This window comes from Microcaecilia unicolor, chromosome 2 (genome assembly GCF_901765095.1).
Source record: "Microcaecilia unicolor chromosome 2, aMicUni1.1, whole genome shotgun sequence".
NCBI classification, from domain to species: domain Eukaryota; kingdom Metazoa; phylum Chordata; class Amphibia; order Gymnophiona; family Siphonopidae; genus Microcaecilia; species Microcaecilia unicolor.
In genome coordinates, this window is record NC_044032.1 from 250657032 (window position 1) to 250674400 (window position 17369).

General features: G+C 46.7%; 1 protein-coding gene across 1 annotated transcript in view; it reads left to right on the plus strand.

Annotated features, from left to right (window-relative positions):
* Positions 1 to 17369, plus strand: part of LOC115461978 (mucin-19-like) — a gene marked incomplete at its 5' end in the record, with an annotated part of 73199 nt that overhangs the window by 19148 nt on the left and 36682 nt on the right. The window lies entirely within an intron of this gene.

The following is a 17369-nucleotide window of genomic DNA, read 5'->3' on the forward strand; positions in this document are numbered from 1 at the left end:
ATTCAAACATGCGTGGGATAAACATAAAGGAATCCTGTTCAGAAGGAATGGATCCTCAGGAGCTTAACCGAGATAGGATAGCAGAGCCGGTAGTGGGAGGCGGGGCTGGAGGTTGGGAGGCGGGGATAGTGCTGGGCAGACTTATATGGCAGGGGCGTAGCCAGACAAAAGATTTTGGGTAGGCCTAGGGAAGAAGTGGGTGGGCACCAATTGTTCTCCCCCCCAACCACCACCCAAAAAATATCTCAGCTGGTGGGAAAACGCTTCTTTCCACCTTGGCAGTCTGCAGCAGGCATGTGCTGAAAACTGAACATACGCAGGTGCCGGTATCATGGAGAGTAGCGTTTTTGTTACCATCTGGAGGAAGTCTTCAGCTGGCCGAGCTTGGGATCCCACAGCTACCACTAAACGTGTGCTACTGTTGGGTGGTCCTGAGCCCCAAGTGGGAGGGCCCCAGCCCACCCAGGCCCACCTGTGGCTACGCCACTGTTATACAGTCTGTGCCAGAGCTGGTGGTGGGAGGCGGGGCTGGTGGTTGGGAGGCGGGGATAGTGCTGGGCAGACTTATACGGTCTGTGCCCTGAAGAGCACAGGTACAAATCAAAGTAGGGTATACACAAAAAGTAGCACAGTTATAAAATATGGCACGATGTGCGAAAATCTACGTGCTGGGATTTATGCCACATTTTCATTGGTGTAAATGGATGCACGCAATTTTAGGTGCTGAGATACCAACTAAGCATATTCTATATACCGCGCCTAAATCTAGTCAGCACTGATTTCCACACCGATTTTTTAGGCACCATATATAGAATCTCCCTCTAGGTGCTTATTTGTCCTGTTTGTAGCATTCATATGTGGAAGTAGCGATTTTGCAACTTCCATGTTTAAATGCTGGCACACATGTGTACAGCTGGCCAATTTCACAAAACTCTTTATATTAGTGGTGGCAATTAGCTATAAAAGTTGCAAACAATAGTTTAGTTTTTGAGACAAAACAAGGAAATGGAGATTTAAGGAAAACTGCTCCCTTAATCCCCTGTGTAATATCCTGGCTGAAACAAGCACTTTTCTTTTTTCTATGTGGTCTCCACAAGTTCTGGGCACTGGCTAAGCTCTTGGGTTGGACACCCAAACCAGGGACACAAAACAAAGCTCTGTTCTGACGAGCTGGGCACCGATCGGGTCTGGGCTAAATCCCGGTAGGCTGTAGGGTATTCAGCCATGAGTCTTTACAGATCTCTGTGAATTCCCCTTCACTCCGTCCTGACTTCACAGTAAATAATACTTTTCACTCCAGTATTTAAATTAATGCAAACTCTTTACTGAAAGTGTTGTAACAGGCAGATGCCACCTATGGCATCACTCATTTAACAACAGTTCCTGTTAGTAATAGAGGTCTTGATAACTAAAATGTACTTTCTGGAATCCCAAATTTATTTAGATATTTACAATAACTGTCCAGTCTTTTCTCTTTTATTTACCCATTCCATCCAGCAGAATAATCAGAGGCTGTGACATCCCGTTGAGCTTTTCCCCAGCTGCCAGACCTCCTCAGGGTCAGACCTCCCTGTCCGTCCTTCTGTTCTCAAAGGTGCGCTTCCTTAAGCCTCTCCCTCTGCCTCCAAACAGGCCTCTCTCTGTTCTGCTCCCAAGGGTTTTCTCTCTTCCCACCTGGAGCTTTCTTCTCAGTCACTGCTTTTCTAGCAGAGGATACCTCTCTTTTCAGCCTCAGGGTGTTAGGCAGGATCAGGATACCCCCTCTCCTCATGGGTCCTAGCAGGGTGTAGGCAACCAAAGATCATGTGTTCAGCAATGCAACAGGTTTTATTACACCCTAACTCCACTCCCTTATGACATCTCCTTTCATTCAACTCCCAATACTACCCTAGGTCCGAGTTCTCCACTCCCCCCACTACACATTCCCCCTCCTTCTAGTGAATCTGGAGAGTTCCTTGTATAAGTTTAGTAATTTCCTGGAGGAATTTACTTAGTCTTCCTACCCTCAAATTTCCCAGGGGATTACATATGCATACCTCCCTACTGGTGCAGAAGCCAATGAGGAAATGTGTTTACATAAAATTAATTATCCATTATAAAATGGGTAATACACATTTCTGGCCCATTCCAAGCAAGCCTACACCATGTTCCCTTAAAATCTGTTTCCTCCTCATCTCCACTTGTGAAAATGCCACTGTATACCAAAGTAAATACTTAAAATGACCTCCAGCACAACTCCCACAGAAGTCATGAATAAACTGAACTCAAGTACAATTAAAAAGAAAGCACGCATAAGCATGTACAGAGTTTATAAAGTACGCAAGTGAATTGCAACTCTGCTCCCAAATTCCACCTTGAATTGTACCCTAAAGTCGTGTACAAGCTTGCATTCTTGTCATTTCATGAATTTGTCCACTTGGGATTATTTTATAAGCATATTGACTGGATTCTATATATTGCACCTAGATTTCTGTGCAGAAATCCAAGCACATCCCATAACAATGCATGTAACTTAATTAGCTTAACAAACCAGTGTTGATAACAGCACTTAAGCAATTCTCCGAGGACAAGCAGGCTTAAATACTCACAATTGGGTCGACATCCACGGTGGCCCAGGTATCGGCATTTTGCCAGCAAAATAAACAAAAGGTTTTGCCAGAACGTTCTGGCACGAACCGGGTGCACTGCGCATGCGCGGACGACTTCCTGCCCGTCAAGCGAACGTGCTTCTTCAGTTCTTTTTTCTCTGCGTTTGAGGCGACACAGATTTTTTCTGTGTTCTTCTCAAGGCCCAGGTAGGAAAAGTTCTTTTCGGCTTGCCGGCTTCTTTTTCGCTTTTCAGTGTCTTCGCGAATCCATCCCTTTGTTTAAAAAAAAAAAAGAACCCTTATTTTCTTTAGTTTTTAGCAGGTTTTAAAGTTTCTTTTCTTTTTCGACGCAGCTGGCCTTTAGGCTGCACGGTAGGGTTTTCTCCCTTTTGTGCCCTATTTTATTTTGGCACCATCGCGTCTTTTGATTTCGCTGAAGCCGTTTTTTCTTCCATGATATCAAAGATTCCCAGTGGCTTCAAGCGTTGTACTCGGTGCAACCGGACCATTATTTATTATTATTAGCATTTATATAGCGCTACCAGACGCACACAGCGCTGAACACCTGACACAAAGAGACAGTCTCCAACCCCCAAGCATGGTGTCTCAAGTGTCTTGGACCCGAGCATCTGCCAGCTTCTTGTAAGCTCTGTCCGTAAATGAAAAAGCAGACTCGGGTGTCACGGGAAGCTCTCCGTGAAAAACCTTTTTGAGATCGGTCCGGTCCTTCAACATCGAGGTCGGTGTCGGTACTGAAGTCTGCATCGACTTCAAGGGAAGCATAGAGAGCGCAGGTAATGGCTACCGAACGACATTGTGCTGGGAGCAGTGAGGCATCGAGTGGGTCTCCACCTGTCTTGAGGCCTTCTGCTATGCAGGTCCCCCGGGACTGACCTTCATCGGACCCGGCCCTGAGGAGGCGTGTGGATTCCACGTCCGCCTCGTCGGTACCGAGGAGTGCTGATGACGGGCGTCGAGCGAAGCACCATCATTGGTCTCCTTCTTCCCACGGTACCGAGAGCTCCGGGGCACCGAAGGATTCGGCACCCGAGAAGCGTCGGCGCGGAGAGGATCGCTTTCCCTCTATTCAGGAGGTGTCGATGCGTCGGTCGTCTGGCAGCCCAGTACTGACCCCACAATCTTTTCCGATGGCAGCGCAGGACGGGCGCATCCGGGCCCTCTTTCCAGAGCTTCTGGAAGCATTGCTACACCAGTCTGCTGTGGTACCAGGGGTGCTTGCGCCTTCTGCTCCATCTATGACTGTAGCATCGGGCCCTCTGCCTGCGGAGGTGTCCCCAACCTTGGTGCAGCTTGCGGCATCGGCGTCGGCTGCCACCCGGGTTGACTCTCCCTTGACGTCGGTGGAGGAAGCTTTGCCGAGATCCAGACAGGAGTTGACTTGTCAACATCGCCCTTGAGACCGTCGTTCCTCTACATCGAGGCAGGCTCAGTTTCGGGCTGCTCTTCAGGAGCTTCTGTCCGATACAGACAGTGAGCATTTGTGGGAAGAAGAAGGAGATCCCAGGTACTTTTCTGACGACAAGTCCTACGGGATTCCTTCTGATCCTTCCCCTCCACTAAAGAGAAGACTATCTCCACCTGAGAGTCTCTCTTTTTCCTCTTTTGTCAGGGAAATGTCTAAGGATATTCTCTTCCCTATGGAGGTTGAGGATGAGCCCAGGGCTGAGATGCTTGAGGTCCTGGATTATCCTTCTCTACTTGCAGAGGTTGCGATGGCCCCTTTGCATAATACACTCAAAGACGTTCTTGTGCGAAACTGGTCATCCCCTCTCTCTAATCCTACGATCCCTCGGAAAGCTGAGTCCCAGTACAGAGTCCACGGTGAGCCTGTGATGGTGAAGGCCTAACTACCTCACAATTCTATGGTGGTGGATTCTGCTCTCAAGAGAGCCAAAAGTTCTAGGGACTATGCCTCGGCACCCCCAGGCAGAGAGTCTAGAACCTTGGATTCTTTTGGGAGGAAGGTGTATCAGGCCGCTATGCTCGCAGCTAGGATTCAAACTTACCAGCTCTACACTAGCATCCACTTGTGGAACTCGGTGAGGCAACTGTCCAGCTTGGTCGAGGCACTCCCTCTGGAGCAGGCTGAGCCTTTTCATCAGATGGTCAGGCAGCAGAAGGCGTGTCGTAAATTCCTGGCGAGGGGTACTTACGATACTTTTGATGTGGCATTCAGGATCGCTGCCCAAGGTATAGTGACACGCAGACTCCCATGGTTGCGTGTCTCTGACCTGGATAACAATATCCAGCAGAAAATGGTGGATGTTTCTTGCCAGGGGGATAACCTTTTTGGTGAAAAAGTAGAGGATGTGGTCACTCAGATCAAAATGCATAATGATGTGATGGATTCTCTCTCCTGGCGGACGTCTTCTGCTACTACCTCCTCATCCAGGAGGTTTTTTGGGGGAAAGAGGAGTGCTCCCTATTCCTATCCTAGGCGTAGGTACACTCCTTCTTCTCGACAGCCTACTCAGGCTCAGTCCCAGCGCGCTCACGTTTGTCAGCAGCGTGCGCCTAAGGCTCCTGCAGCTCCCCAGCAAAAGCAGGGGACGGGCTTTTGACTGGCTCCAGAGCAGCACAGCCGCAGTAAAAGTGTCCATGCCAGATGACTTGCCAGTTGGGGGGAGGTTAATATTTTTTCACCAAAGGTGGCCCCTCATAGCCTCCGACCGGTGGGTTCTTCAAATAGTCCAGTTAGGATACACTCTAAATTTGATATTGAAACCTCCAAATTGCCCACTGGGAGCTCAATCTTTCAGCTCCCAGCACAAGCAGGTACTTGCAGAGGAACTCTCCGCCCTTCTCAAGGCCAATGCGGTCAAACCCATTCCACCAGGGGATGAGGGGCTGGGATTCTATTCCAGGTACTTCCTTGCACAAAAGAAAACAGGGGGGATGCGACCCATCCTAGACCTAAGGGGCCTGAACAAATTCCTGGTCCAAGAAAAGTTCAGGATGGTTTCCATGGGCACCCTTCTTCCCATGATTCAGAAAGACGATTGGCTATGCTCTCTGGACTTAAAGGATGCTTATACCCACATCTCAATACTCCCAGCTCACAGGAGGTATCTTCGATTTCGCCTGGGAACTCAGCATTTTCAGTACTGTGTGCTGCCCTTTGGGCTCGCATCTGCGCCAAGGGTATTCACAAAGTGCATGGCGGTTGTCACAGTGTCGCTACGCAGGCTGGGAGTGCATGTGTTCCCTTATCTCGATGATTGGCTGGTGAAGAGCACCTGGGAGGCAGGCGCTCTACGGTCCATGTGCATGACTATTCACCTGCTAGAACTACTGGGGTTTGTAATCAACTATCCAAAGTTCCATCTGACCCCAGTTCAAACATTAGAATTCATAGGAGCTCTGTTGAACACAAGAGCAGCTCGAGCCTATCTCCCCGAGGCAAGGGCAGACAACCTTCTGTCCCTACTGTCCATGGTTCGAGCGTCGCAACAGATCACGGCTTGGCAGATGTTGAGACTTCTGGGGCACATGGCCTCTACAGTTCATGTAACTCCCATGGCACGTCTGCACATGAGATCAGCTCAATGGACCCTAGCTTCTCAGTGGTATCAAGCTGTGGGGAATCTAGAGGATGTAATTCAACTTTCCACCGACTTCCGGAATTCTCTGCAGTGGTGGACGATTCGATCCAATTTGACCTTGGGACGTCCTTTCCAAATTCTTCAGCCGCAAAAAGTGCTGATGATGGATGCATCCCTTCTAGGGTGGGGAGCTCATATAGATGGGCTTCACACTCAGGGAGCTTGGTCCCTTCAGGAAAGAGGTCTTCAGATCAACCTCCTGGAGTTGCGAGCGATCTGGAACGCTCTAAAGGCTTTCAGAGATCGGCTATCCAACCAAACCATTCTAATTCAGACAGACAGTCAGGTTGCCATGTATTATACCAACAAGCAGGGTGGCACCGGATCTTGCCCTCTGTGTCAGGAGGCTGTACAGATGTGGCTTTGGGCGCGCCGTCACGGCATGTTTCTCCAAGCCATGTATCTGGCAGGCGTAAACAACAGTCTGGCCGACAGGTTGAGCAGGATAATGCAACCTCATGAGTGGTCTCTCAATATGACTGTAGCTCGCAGGATCTTCCGAGCGTGGGGCACCCCCACGGTGGATCTTTTTGCCACTCAGATCAATCACAAGGTCCATGAGTTCTGTTCCAGACTTCAGGCCCACGATAGACTAGCATCAGATGCCTTTCTCCTGCATTGGGGGACAGGCCTTCTGTATGCATATCCTCCCATACCTCTGGTGGGGAAGACTTTGCTGAAACTGAAGCAAGACTGCGGAACCATGATCCTGATTGCACCCTTCTGGCCACATCAGATTTGGTTCCCTCTTCTTCTGGAGTTGTCCTCTGAAGAACCATGGAGATTGGAGTGTTTTCCAACACTCAGAACGAGGGGTCGCTTCTGCATCCCAACTTTCAGTCTCTGTCTCTCACGGCCTGGATGTTGAGAGCATAGAATTCGCCTCCTTGGGTCTTTCTGAGGGTGTCTCTCGAGTCTTGCTTGCTTCCAGGAAAGATTCCACCAAGAGGTGTTACTCTTTTTCAAGTGGAGGAGGTTTGCCGTCTGGTGTGACAGCAAGGCCCTAGATCCTCTTTCTTGTCCTGCGCAGACCCTGCTTGAATACCTTCTACACTTGTCAGAGTCTGGTCTCAAGACCAACTCCATAAGGGTTCACCTTAGTGCGATTAGTGCCTATCATCGCCGTGTAGAGGGTAAGCCTATCTCTGGACAGCCTTTAGTTGTTCGCTTCATGAGAGGTTTGCTTTTGTCAAAGCCCCCAGTCAAACCTCCACCAGTGTCATGGGATCTCATTGTCGTTCTCACCCAGCTGATGAAAGCTCCTTTTGATCCACTACACTCCTGTCATCTGAAGTACTTGACCTGGAAGATCATTTTCTTGGTGGCTGTTACTTCAGCTCACAGGGTCAGTGAGCTTCAGGCCTTGGTAGTTCAAGCTCCTTATCTCAAGTTTCATCACAACAGAGTAGTCCTCTGCACGCACCCTAAGTTTCTGCCAAAGGTGATGTCGGAGTTCCATCTGAACCAGTCAATTGTCTGGCCAACATTTTTTCCACGTCCTCATAACCACCCTGGTGAGGACAAGTTGCACACTTTGGACTGCAAGAGAGCATTGGCCTTTTACATGGAGCAGACAAAGCCCTATAGACAGTCCACCCAGCTGTTTGTTTCTTTCAATCCCAACAGGAGCAGAGTTGCCATCGGAAAACGGACAATCTCCAATTGGCTAGCAGATTGCATTTCCTTCACTTATGCCCCAGCTGGGCTGACTCTGGAGGGCCATGTCACAGCTCATAATGTTAGAGCCATGGCTGCGTCAGTGGCCCATTTAAAGTCAGCTTCTATTGAAGAGATTTGCAAGGCTACAACGTGGTCATCAGTCCACACATTCACATCTCACTACTGCCTTCAGCAGGATACCCGACACGACAGTCGGTTTGGGCAGTCGGTGCTGCAGAATCTGTTCGGGGTTTAGAATCCAGCTCCACCCTCCTAGGCCCTTTTTTGTTCTGTTCCAGGCTGCACTCTCAGTTGTTTCTTGTTTCAGGTCAATCTCAGTTATGTCCTCGCCGTTGCGAGGCCCAGTTGACTTATGTTTGTTGTTTTGAGTGAGCCTGGATGCTAGGGATACCCCAATTGTGAGTATTTCAGCCTGCTTGTCCTCAGAGAAAGCGAAGATACTGAATTGTAGCAGGTATTCTCCGAGGACAGCAGGCTGAATATTCTCACAAACCCTCCCACCTCCCCTTTGGAGTTGTTCTCTATGCTTTTCGAGTGACAGGCTGGAAGTCGTTGCGCATGCGCAGTGTGCCTGGTTCACGCACCAAAACGTTCTGGCAAAACCTTTTATTTTCCTGGCAAAATGCCGATACCAGGGTCGCCATGGACGTTGACCCAATTGTGAGAATATTCAGCCTGCTGTCCTCGGAGAATACCTGCTACAGGTCAGTATCTTCGCTTTATCAGCATTAATTGGCAATAATTAGAATTTACGCGCATAAATCACTAACAGTCTTATTTTCGAAAGAGAAGGGCGCCCACCTTTCGACACAAATCGGGAGATGGGCATCCTTCTCTTAAGGTCGCCCAAATCGGCATAATTGAAAGCTGATTCTGGGCGTCCCCAACTGCTTCCCGTCGTGGGGATGACCAAAGTTCCCGGGGGCGTGTTGGATGCGTAGCGAAGGTGGGACTGGGGCATACCTAAAGATGGGCATCCTCGAGCGATAATGGAAAAAAGAAGGGCATCCCTGACGAGCACTTGGGCGACTTTACTTGGTCCTTTTTTTGTTACGACCAAGCCTCAAAAAGGTGCCCGATCTGATCAGATGAGCACTGGAGGGAATCGGGGATGACCTCCCCTTACTTCTCCAGTGGTCACTAACCCCCTCCCACCCTGAAAAAACAACTTTAAAATTTTTTTTGCCAGCCTCAAATGTCATAATCGGGTCCATTGCAGCAGTATGCAGGTTCCCTGGGGAGGCATAGCGAAGGTATGGACGTCCTTCTTTCAAACATTTCAAGGGAGTGGAGAGAAATGGAGTGAAGGAGTGGCCTAGTGGTTAATGCAGTGGTCTTGCAGTCCAGAGGTGGCTGGTTCAAATCCAACTGCTGCTATTTATGATCCAAATTTAAATAAAGGAGGTGTTCGATGGATGTCCTTTTCACAGAAACGTCGAAAATGGATGTCTTCAATTGCCTGTTGCAGGGACAGAGGCATAGCAAAGGACATCCTTCACCCATACACTAAAACAAAAAAAAAAAGACATTCATGGACACTTTCACCTGGACTTGTGCTTTTCTAAGGTTGTAATCGGCAATTTATTTAAGGTGGTAGACGGCTATTATATACGCAGCTTAGGAAGGAAATCATGTGCAAATGAGCTAACAGCGAGCAGCTCATTTGCATGCAATTTCCTTCATGCATGCCTGTTCCTTTCCGAATCGCTAAGGGATCGGTAAGGGAAGGGCTTTTTCCATTCAGTTAGTGCATTTGGCTGAAGGTAAGGGAGCTATGTATTTGGGAGCAATTTGTGAAGTCCACTGCATTGCCCCCTAAGATGCCCTGTTGGTGTCCTGGCATGTCAGGGAGACCAGTGCACTACGAATGCTGGCTCCTTCCATGACCAAATGGCTTGGATTTGGTCATTTCTGAGATGGGCGTCCTCGCTTTCCATTATCCCCAAAAATCAGAAACGACCAAGTCCTGGGGACGACCATCTCTAGGGACGACCATCTCTAAGGTCGACCTAAATTTGCTGAATTGCGCATGATTGTATTATCGAAAGGAAAGATAGATGCCCATCTTGTTTTGATAATATGGGTTGCCCTGCCCCTTCACAGAGCCTTCCTGCGAGGACGGCTCCAGGAAAACTTGGGCGCCCCATTCGATTATGCCCCTCCATGCATATTCTGTAATGCACTGCGCCTAAATTCTAATGTGTGCATCCCAAAAGGGGCGTTGCTAGGGGGCGGGGAAATGGGCGTGTCGGGCATTTTAAAAAAACTGCGCAAGGTTACAGAATACATCTGTTCTGCACATAATTTAGGCGTTGGTATTTACACCAGTGGGTGTAAATAGCTTGAGGTCAACATTGCACAAAATAAGCGACTGTATGGTCAGTTCCCAAGGCAGCAATGAGGTGCTGCTGAACAGTATGAACTGTTGCTATCTGATAGAGAGGATCTGAACCAGGTACTGTGCCCCTGATACCTGTTTCTGTTCTCTGTGCTAGCATGATATTGTGGTCCAAAGTGTCAAAGGCTGCTGAAAACTCCAGCAGTACTGACACCAAGGGAAATCCCCTATCACAGTTTCTGTGAAGATTATTTAGCAAGATTATGAGGACCATTTCCATTCCATAAACAGGTCTGAATCCAGATTGACAAGGATCAAGCTAGTTTCTCTCTTCTAGTAAGTCAGTGAGCGTTTTCCTAGAAATGGGATGTTAAATCCTAGCTGGTAACTTTTGAGCTTGTCCTGGTCCTTTAGCAAAGGACAGAGACAGAAGGCAAAAGTAGAGACTAATAGACGATTCACCACTGGAAACGTGAGTCCAACAGTTCCCCATTAGGTTGATCCCTTACAGGTTTTACCTCACTGCATGCAGGAACTTGTTCTGGTTTCCAAAATGGATCCCCTAAGAAAGGCAAGACTACAAGTCCCTGCCTGCAATGGGGATAAACCCAGGACTGGATCAACTCTGTTGAGTGAATCTGGAGCCAGTTGACAATCCTAGTTGCTCATTCGAAAGGGAGGAATTTGTGATTTTTTTCTGTGACCCTTCTATGTGTCCCTTGCTTACCTGGAGCAGTTGGTTGGTCGATGACTTCTTGGGATTTTATCAAGGCCCTCTTCTGTTATCAGGTTACAAGAGTCCCATATGTTTGGGTAAGGAGAGGTCAATTTGTTTGCTCCTGATTAACTGAAAAGGCACTGGGTGAGACTGCCTGTAGATTCTGGGAAAGGCTGCCTGTAGATTCTGGGAAATGCTATTCTACCACTATTACTCTACAAGCGTTTCTTCACTAAATCTTTTTTTCATCACTTCATAATCAGTCATTTTTCATTGATCTTAAAATTTGCTTAGGAACATACTGATATAATCACTCTCACAGGGGTCCTTTTACTAAGCTCTGCTAAGCACTAATGCGTGTTTGCTGCAGGTTAAAAAGCACTACTGCTGAGTGCTTTTCAGGCAGGGCTGCCGAGAGGGGGAGCGGGGGGGGGGGGGGGGGTAAAATTCCTTGAGCCCGGGCTTCCAAGGGGGGCCTGGTGCCGGGTCTCTCTCTCCTGCTCCTGACGGGACCTGGGAGATTGTGTCTCGACAGGAGCAGGAGACAGAACTCCAGCGCCGGGCCCCCTTGGAGGCTGGGAAGAACCTGGAGGAACAGACACAGCATCTGCCGCATTGCTTTCCCCTGCGGCTACCAATCTTCTTACCATCCATGCTCTTCCCCTACCTCTTCTTCATCGCTCCACTTCCTTACATAACCCTATCCTTTCTCTCATACCTCTTTTATCCCATTTACCCTTGTTCATTTGTCCTACCACATACCTCCTTTGTTGATTCAGATACTACAGATTGTATTCTCTTGTTACTATGTAAGCCGCATTGAGCCTGCGATGAGCGGGAAAGTGCGGGATACAAATGTAATAAATAAAATAAATGTGTTAACCACGCCCCAGTCCCACCTTTGTTATGCCTCCGACACGCCCCCTTAAACTTTTGCCGCTCCTGTGACAGACTGCAGTTGAGGGCAGCCAAAATCAGCTTTCGATTATGCCGATTTGGACGCACCTGAGAGAAGAGCGGCGCGCCCATCTCCTGATGTGTCGGAAGATGGGCACCCTTCACTTTCGAAAACGAGCTGGATAGTCGCCCATATATTCCTATGGGTGACTTAGCGTTTAGCACCTGTTAATCATTAGTACGCGCTAAAAACAAGGCCTTGGTAAACAGGGCCTTATTTGGTTAGTTTGGCTACATCGCTGTGCACTAATCGATTAGCATGTGGTTAGCACGTGAGCCCTTATACAAAATAGATGGTGATAATGGCTCATGTGCTAATGAAATCTCAATATCTAAACAACTGCAAGGAGAGAAAAAGTATCTAAAGAAACTATTACCGCCACTCCTTTTTCATAAACGATGCTGGTGTAGGATTATGATAAAAAAATAATTGAAATATAATTGAAAAACCAGCCTCAGATGCCCAGGGAACCTATGCATAGGACTCCTCTGAATTGGCTAACATCACAGGCCCTACCACCTTCCGAAAAAGACCACAATCATCAAAAAAACTCCTATAAGGAGAAAAAATATTGTGGCGAAAAAACGGAACGTGAATCATGTATCAATTATCAAATTTTGATCAAAACACCCCCACCAAACATCTATGATTAGTGATGGAACTGTGAAAAACACAGCAGACCACTCACTAAACTATACACTTTAACTGACTGCTAACGGAGCAAGATTAAATAACTACACAGTTCTTAATTCTCAACATCTAGTACTTGTTGTAAAACGTCACTAATCACAATATGACCAGCAAATGTTGTCTTGAAACTAATCTGAATGATTCTGAGTCATATTTTCCCTTTATTGCAGACACCAGTGTATAGATAAACAAAATTTATATTCCAGTGGTGGATTCTGTTCTGTCGTCCAACTGGATTTCAAAACATCTTTTGTGGGTTAAATAATTCCACACTTGCAATGTCTCTTATTTTCTCGACAGCAAGGGACCCAACTGTTTCACTACTTCATCAGGAGAAAAACACTAAAACAAAAAAGTTTTTCATTACAATCCAAATGTTCCATTTTTTGGCCACAATATTTTTTCTCCTTATAGGAGTTTTTTTTGATGATTGTGGTCTTTCTCGGAAGGTGGTAGGGCCTGTGATGTTAGCCAATTCAGTGGAGTCCTATGCATAGGTTCATGTGCTAATGACCATGGGCTAATGGGGAAATTAGTACATGGTCATTATTAGGGGATATGAGGCCATTTTACTGCCATGCTAAAAGTGGCCTCAGTGCGCTGGAAAGACCCAGGCTGGGGATACTGCTGGCCACTGTTTAGCACTGTTTAATTACACGGCCCCTTAACTCTTTAGGTGTCTGATTTTTCAATATTTTAAAAGATATTGCTACTAATTTAAAAATACCACTTTTCCTAATTGATAGCCAGTGTAAATCCCTTAGGGGTCCTTTTACTAAGCTGCATTAGGCACTAATGCACACTTAGCACAGCTTAACATGCCACACTGTAGGATGCAGTCAGGCATCCTGCAATAACTGCCAAATCTGCGTGTGCTAATTGCACGCTAAAATATAAATTCTTTTGGAGGGACGTGTCTGGGGTGTGGAGAGTGGGCATTCCTACGCTAACCAGTCAGTGTAGCTTCATTAGCACATGTTAACTGGTTAGCGCATTAATAAAAACAACATTTTTAAAAGTCATTTTTACGGCTGTGGTAAAAATGATCTTAGCATGTGGGGGGAAAACCGAAATAAGGCTGTGCTAAGGCCACTTTTACTGCAGCTTACTAAAAAGATCCCTTAGTAATGGTACAACACTCTTCCTTTTTCTATGGCCTATTAAATATCTGGCTACCATATTTTGGGCAACCTGTAATCTCCTTATTAATTTATCAAGTAGGCCAACATACAGTCTAATCAAGAGATATAATAACCATAGCACGAACAACAGATGTGAAAAATGTTAGAGCTAAGCAACCAAATTTTTGCATATACCTTGATCCACTAAGGAGCTCATTTTCAAAGGAGAAAAATGTCCAAAAAGTGGCATAAATCTGCATTTGGACATTTTTCTCACAAAAAAAGTCCAAATTAGATGTTTTTCTAGGAACGCCTTCAGAAGTGTGTTCAATTCACAATGGGGCATATCAGGGATGTGTTAAGGGCGGGATCTGGGTGTTCCTAACACTTGGAGGTTTTTCAGTCATAATGGAACAAAACAAAATCGTCCAGGACTAAAACTAAGATGTTTTGAGCTAGACCTGTTTGCATAACGAATAAGGCACAAAAAGGTGACCTAAACGACCAGATGACCACTAGAGAGAATCAGGGGATGACCTCTCCTTACTTCCCCAGTGGTCACTAACCCCCTTCCCTCCCCCCAAAAATGTGATTTAAAACATTACTTGCCAGCCTCTATGCCAGCCTCAGATGTTATACTCAGGTTCATTAGAACAGTATGCAGGTCCCTGGAGTAGTCTAGTGGTTGGTGCAGTGCACTGCAGACAGGTGGACCCAGGCCCATACCTCCCTCTACCTGTTACATTTCTGGAGGGAACTGTGAACCCTCCAAAACTCATCAGAAACCCACTGTACCCACATATACAGTAGGTGCCCCCTTCACCTGTAAGGGCTATGGTAGTGGTGTACAGTTGGGGGTAGTGGGTTTTGGTTGAGACTTGGGGAGCTCAGCAGACAAGATAAGGGAGCAATGGTGAGATGTGTACCTGGAACCATTTTATGAAATCCACTGCAGTGCCCCCTAGGGTGTCCTATTGCTTTCCTAGGATGTCTGGCGGGATCAGTCTAAAAATGCTGGCTCCTCCTACATCCCAATGGCTTGATTTTGTGTGTCTTGCACTTGGACTTTTTTTTTTTTTTTAATGGACCAGAAAACAAAACATCCAAATCACTAAACCTTTTTCAAAACAGTATTTTCAGGGAAAAAAATGATAGACGTTTTTCTTTTTTGAAAATGACCTTCTTTCCTATTCAGATTTTGGACATTTTTGCAAAACGTCCAAATTCAGACTTAGAGGTCATATCGAAAATGCCCCTCTATATGAGACATCTATTGTTGGTGTCACGGCCATGGCCATGCCCTAACCCCCTGACTCACCTTGGGATGTCGTGTTCTGTCTCACTTTGACTCCTATTTCTGGTGCCTCGGTGCCAGTGTCCTTAGGTACACATGTGTGCCGAAGCTTTTCTTTTAAAAGGGCAGGCAGATGAAGTAGAGGGTGGCACTCTCCTGTGATGGGGTATTTCAGCTCTTGAACTTCCCTTCCGCCTTGCCTTCACAACAGGTCTTCACTGCCTTGGTTCCTGCCAAGCTTCAGTCCTGCCTTGTCTCCTGGTTCCTGCCCAGCTTTAGTCTTGCCTTGACTCCTGGGTCCCGCCAAACTTCAGTCCTGTCTTGTCTCCTTGTTCCTGCCCAGTTTCAACCCTGCCTCTTGTCTCCTGGTTCCTGCCAAGCTTCAATCCTGTTCCTCCTGGTTCCTTCCAAGCTTCAGTTTTGCCTTACCTCCTGTTTCCCGCCAACGTCCATTCTGCCTTTCCCCCGGTTCCTGACAAGCTTCAATCCTGTCTTACCTCCTGGTTCCCGCCAAACCAGTCCTGCCTTGCCTCCTGGCTCCTGCCAAGCTCTAGTCCTCAGCTCCACTGTTCCTGTTCCAGTGTTCCAGTCCTCAGCTCCACTGTTCCTGTTCCAGTGCTCCAGTCCTTAGCTCTGCTGTTCATGTTCCAGTGCTCCAGTCCTCAGTTCCACTGTTCCTGTTTTACAGTCTCCAGCTCCACTATTCAAGTTCCCATGTTACAGTATACAGCTCCAGTAATCCAATCTCCAGCGCCGCTGTTCCAGTCCCAGTGATCCAGACTCCTTTCAGGGCCCACCTTGGGGGCCTTCCACCAGGTGGTGACTCATCTGCCTTCTATTGGGACCTTCTGACTCCCGGGTTGGGAACCCAATGACGGCCCAAGGGCTCACTCATCTCGAACTGTGACAGTTGCTCAATTACATCTTCTTCCAAAATTAAAAAAAAAAAAATTCCTTTAAGGCATGTAGTAAATCTTTATCTTCCATTTTCACCTTTAAGGCTAATTTTTGCCAGTTATGTACCCAAAACATTGTGGAGCAGATTTTGATACATTTCAGACCAATCTACTTATTGAAAACCGAGACTCCACACTTTGCATACACAGAGAAAGTGTTGACTGCTGGTGCATTTTTCTCTAGGGTCTTAGCTATGTGTATATTCCAAAATCAACCTGCTCGGACTCTATAGTTAACTTTTTCTCCATATGGGAATAATATAAGGCCTCTAGGAAATTCTCAGCAGTCAGAATTTTCTTGTCTCTGATCTGTTTCCAATCTCTGAAAGCCATCATCCACTTCAAGTAGATTAGAAATTAGTCTGTCTATAATAGAAGTATTATCTCAACATTGCTGTCCTGGTCTTCTGGAATCTCAGCCCCCTTGTAGAATACCAGTTAGCTTAGCGGGGTTTAAAAAAGATTTGGATAACTTCCTAAACGAAAAGTCCATATGTCATTATTAAGATGGGGAAAATCCACTGCTTATTTCTAGGATAAGTAGCATAAATGTATTGTACTGTTTTGGGATCTTGCCAGGTACATGTAACCTGGATTGACCACTATTGGACACAGGATGCTGGGCTTGATAGATCTTTGGTCTGTCTCATTATGGCAACACTTATGTTCTTATGTGACCCTATTCCTGGGTTGTAGAATTTGATCACCTGTGTGAATCCTAGGGTTGTCATCGTGACCAGGAAGACAGCTGTGGTAGTATCTGTGGTTTCGATATGCAGATTAAACTCACCCATGATCACTAACCTAGAGATCCGACGAGTTCTTGCTTAGATGATGCATTATTATGAGGTGGTTGTTGTCATACCATGAGCAGCCAGATTGATTTCTCTTCTTCTAGCAGGATTAAAAGGGATGGTGATTCTGTGCATTGATTGTATCCCAAGTCAGGACAGTTACCTCTCCACCTAGGGTTGCCATATGGCTTCAGAAAAAAGAGGACACATTGATCCAGTCTGGGTTTTGCTTCCATTGAAAGCAATAGAAGTTAAACCCAGACTGGCTCAATCTGTCCTCCTTTTTCTGGGGTCCACCTCATATCTCTGGTTTTAGTTGATGTAGGATGTTCTAACCTATTGGGCATAGTTCAGACTTATATAGTGTTAATCCTCTGGTTGCATCTAGCCAGGTTTCAATTATTCCTAAAATGTCTAGATGCTGTTCACAGTGGACCTTGTAGATCACTGGAGATTCATTAGTAGCTAATCTGGTGTTCACCAGGCCTGTGGTTCCAAAGAGTAATCTGGGTGTGCCAGAGTTATCTTGGGTATGGAAGGGAGATGAATGATTGGATATTGTCTATGTTGCCTCTATAAAATAGGGTGAATTAGGAGATTTCTGGACTT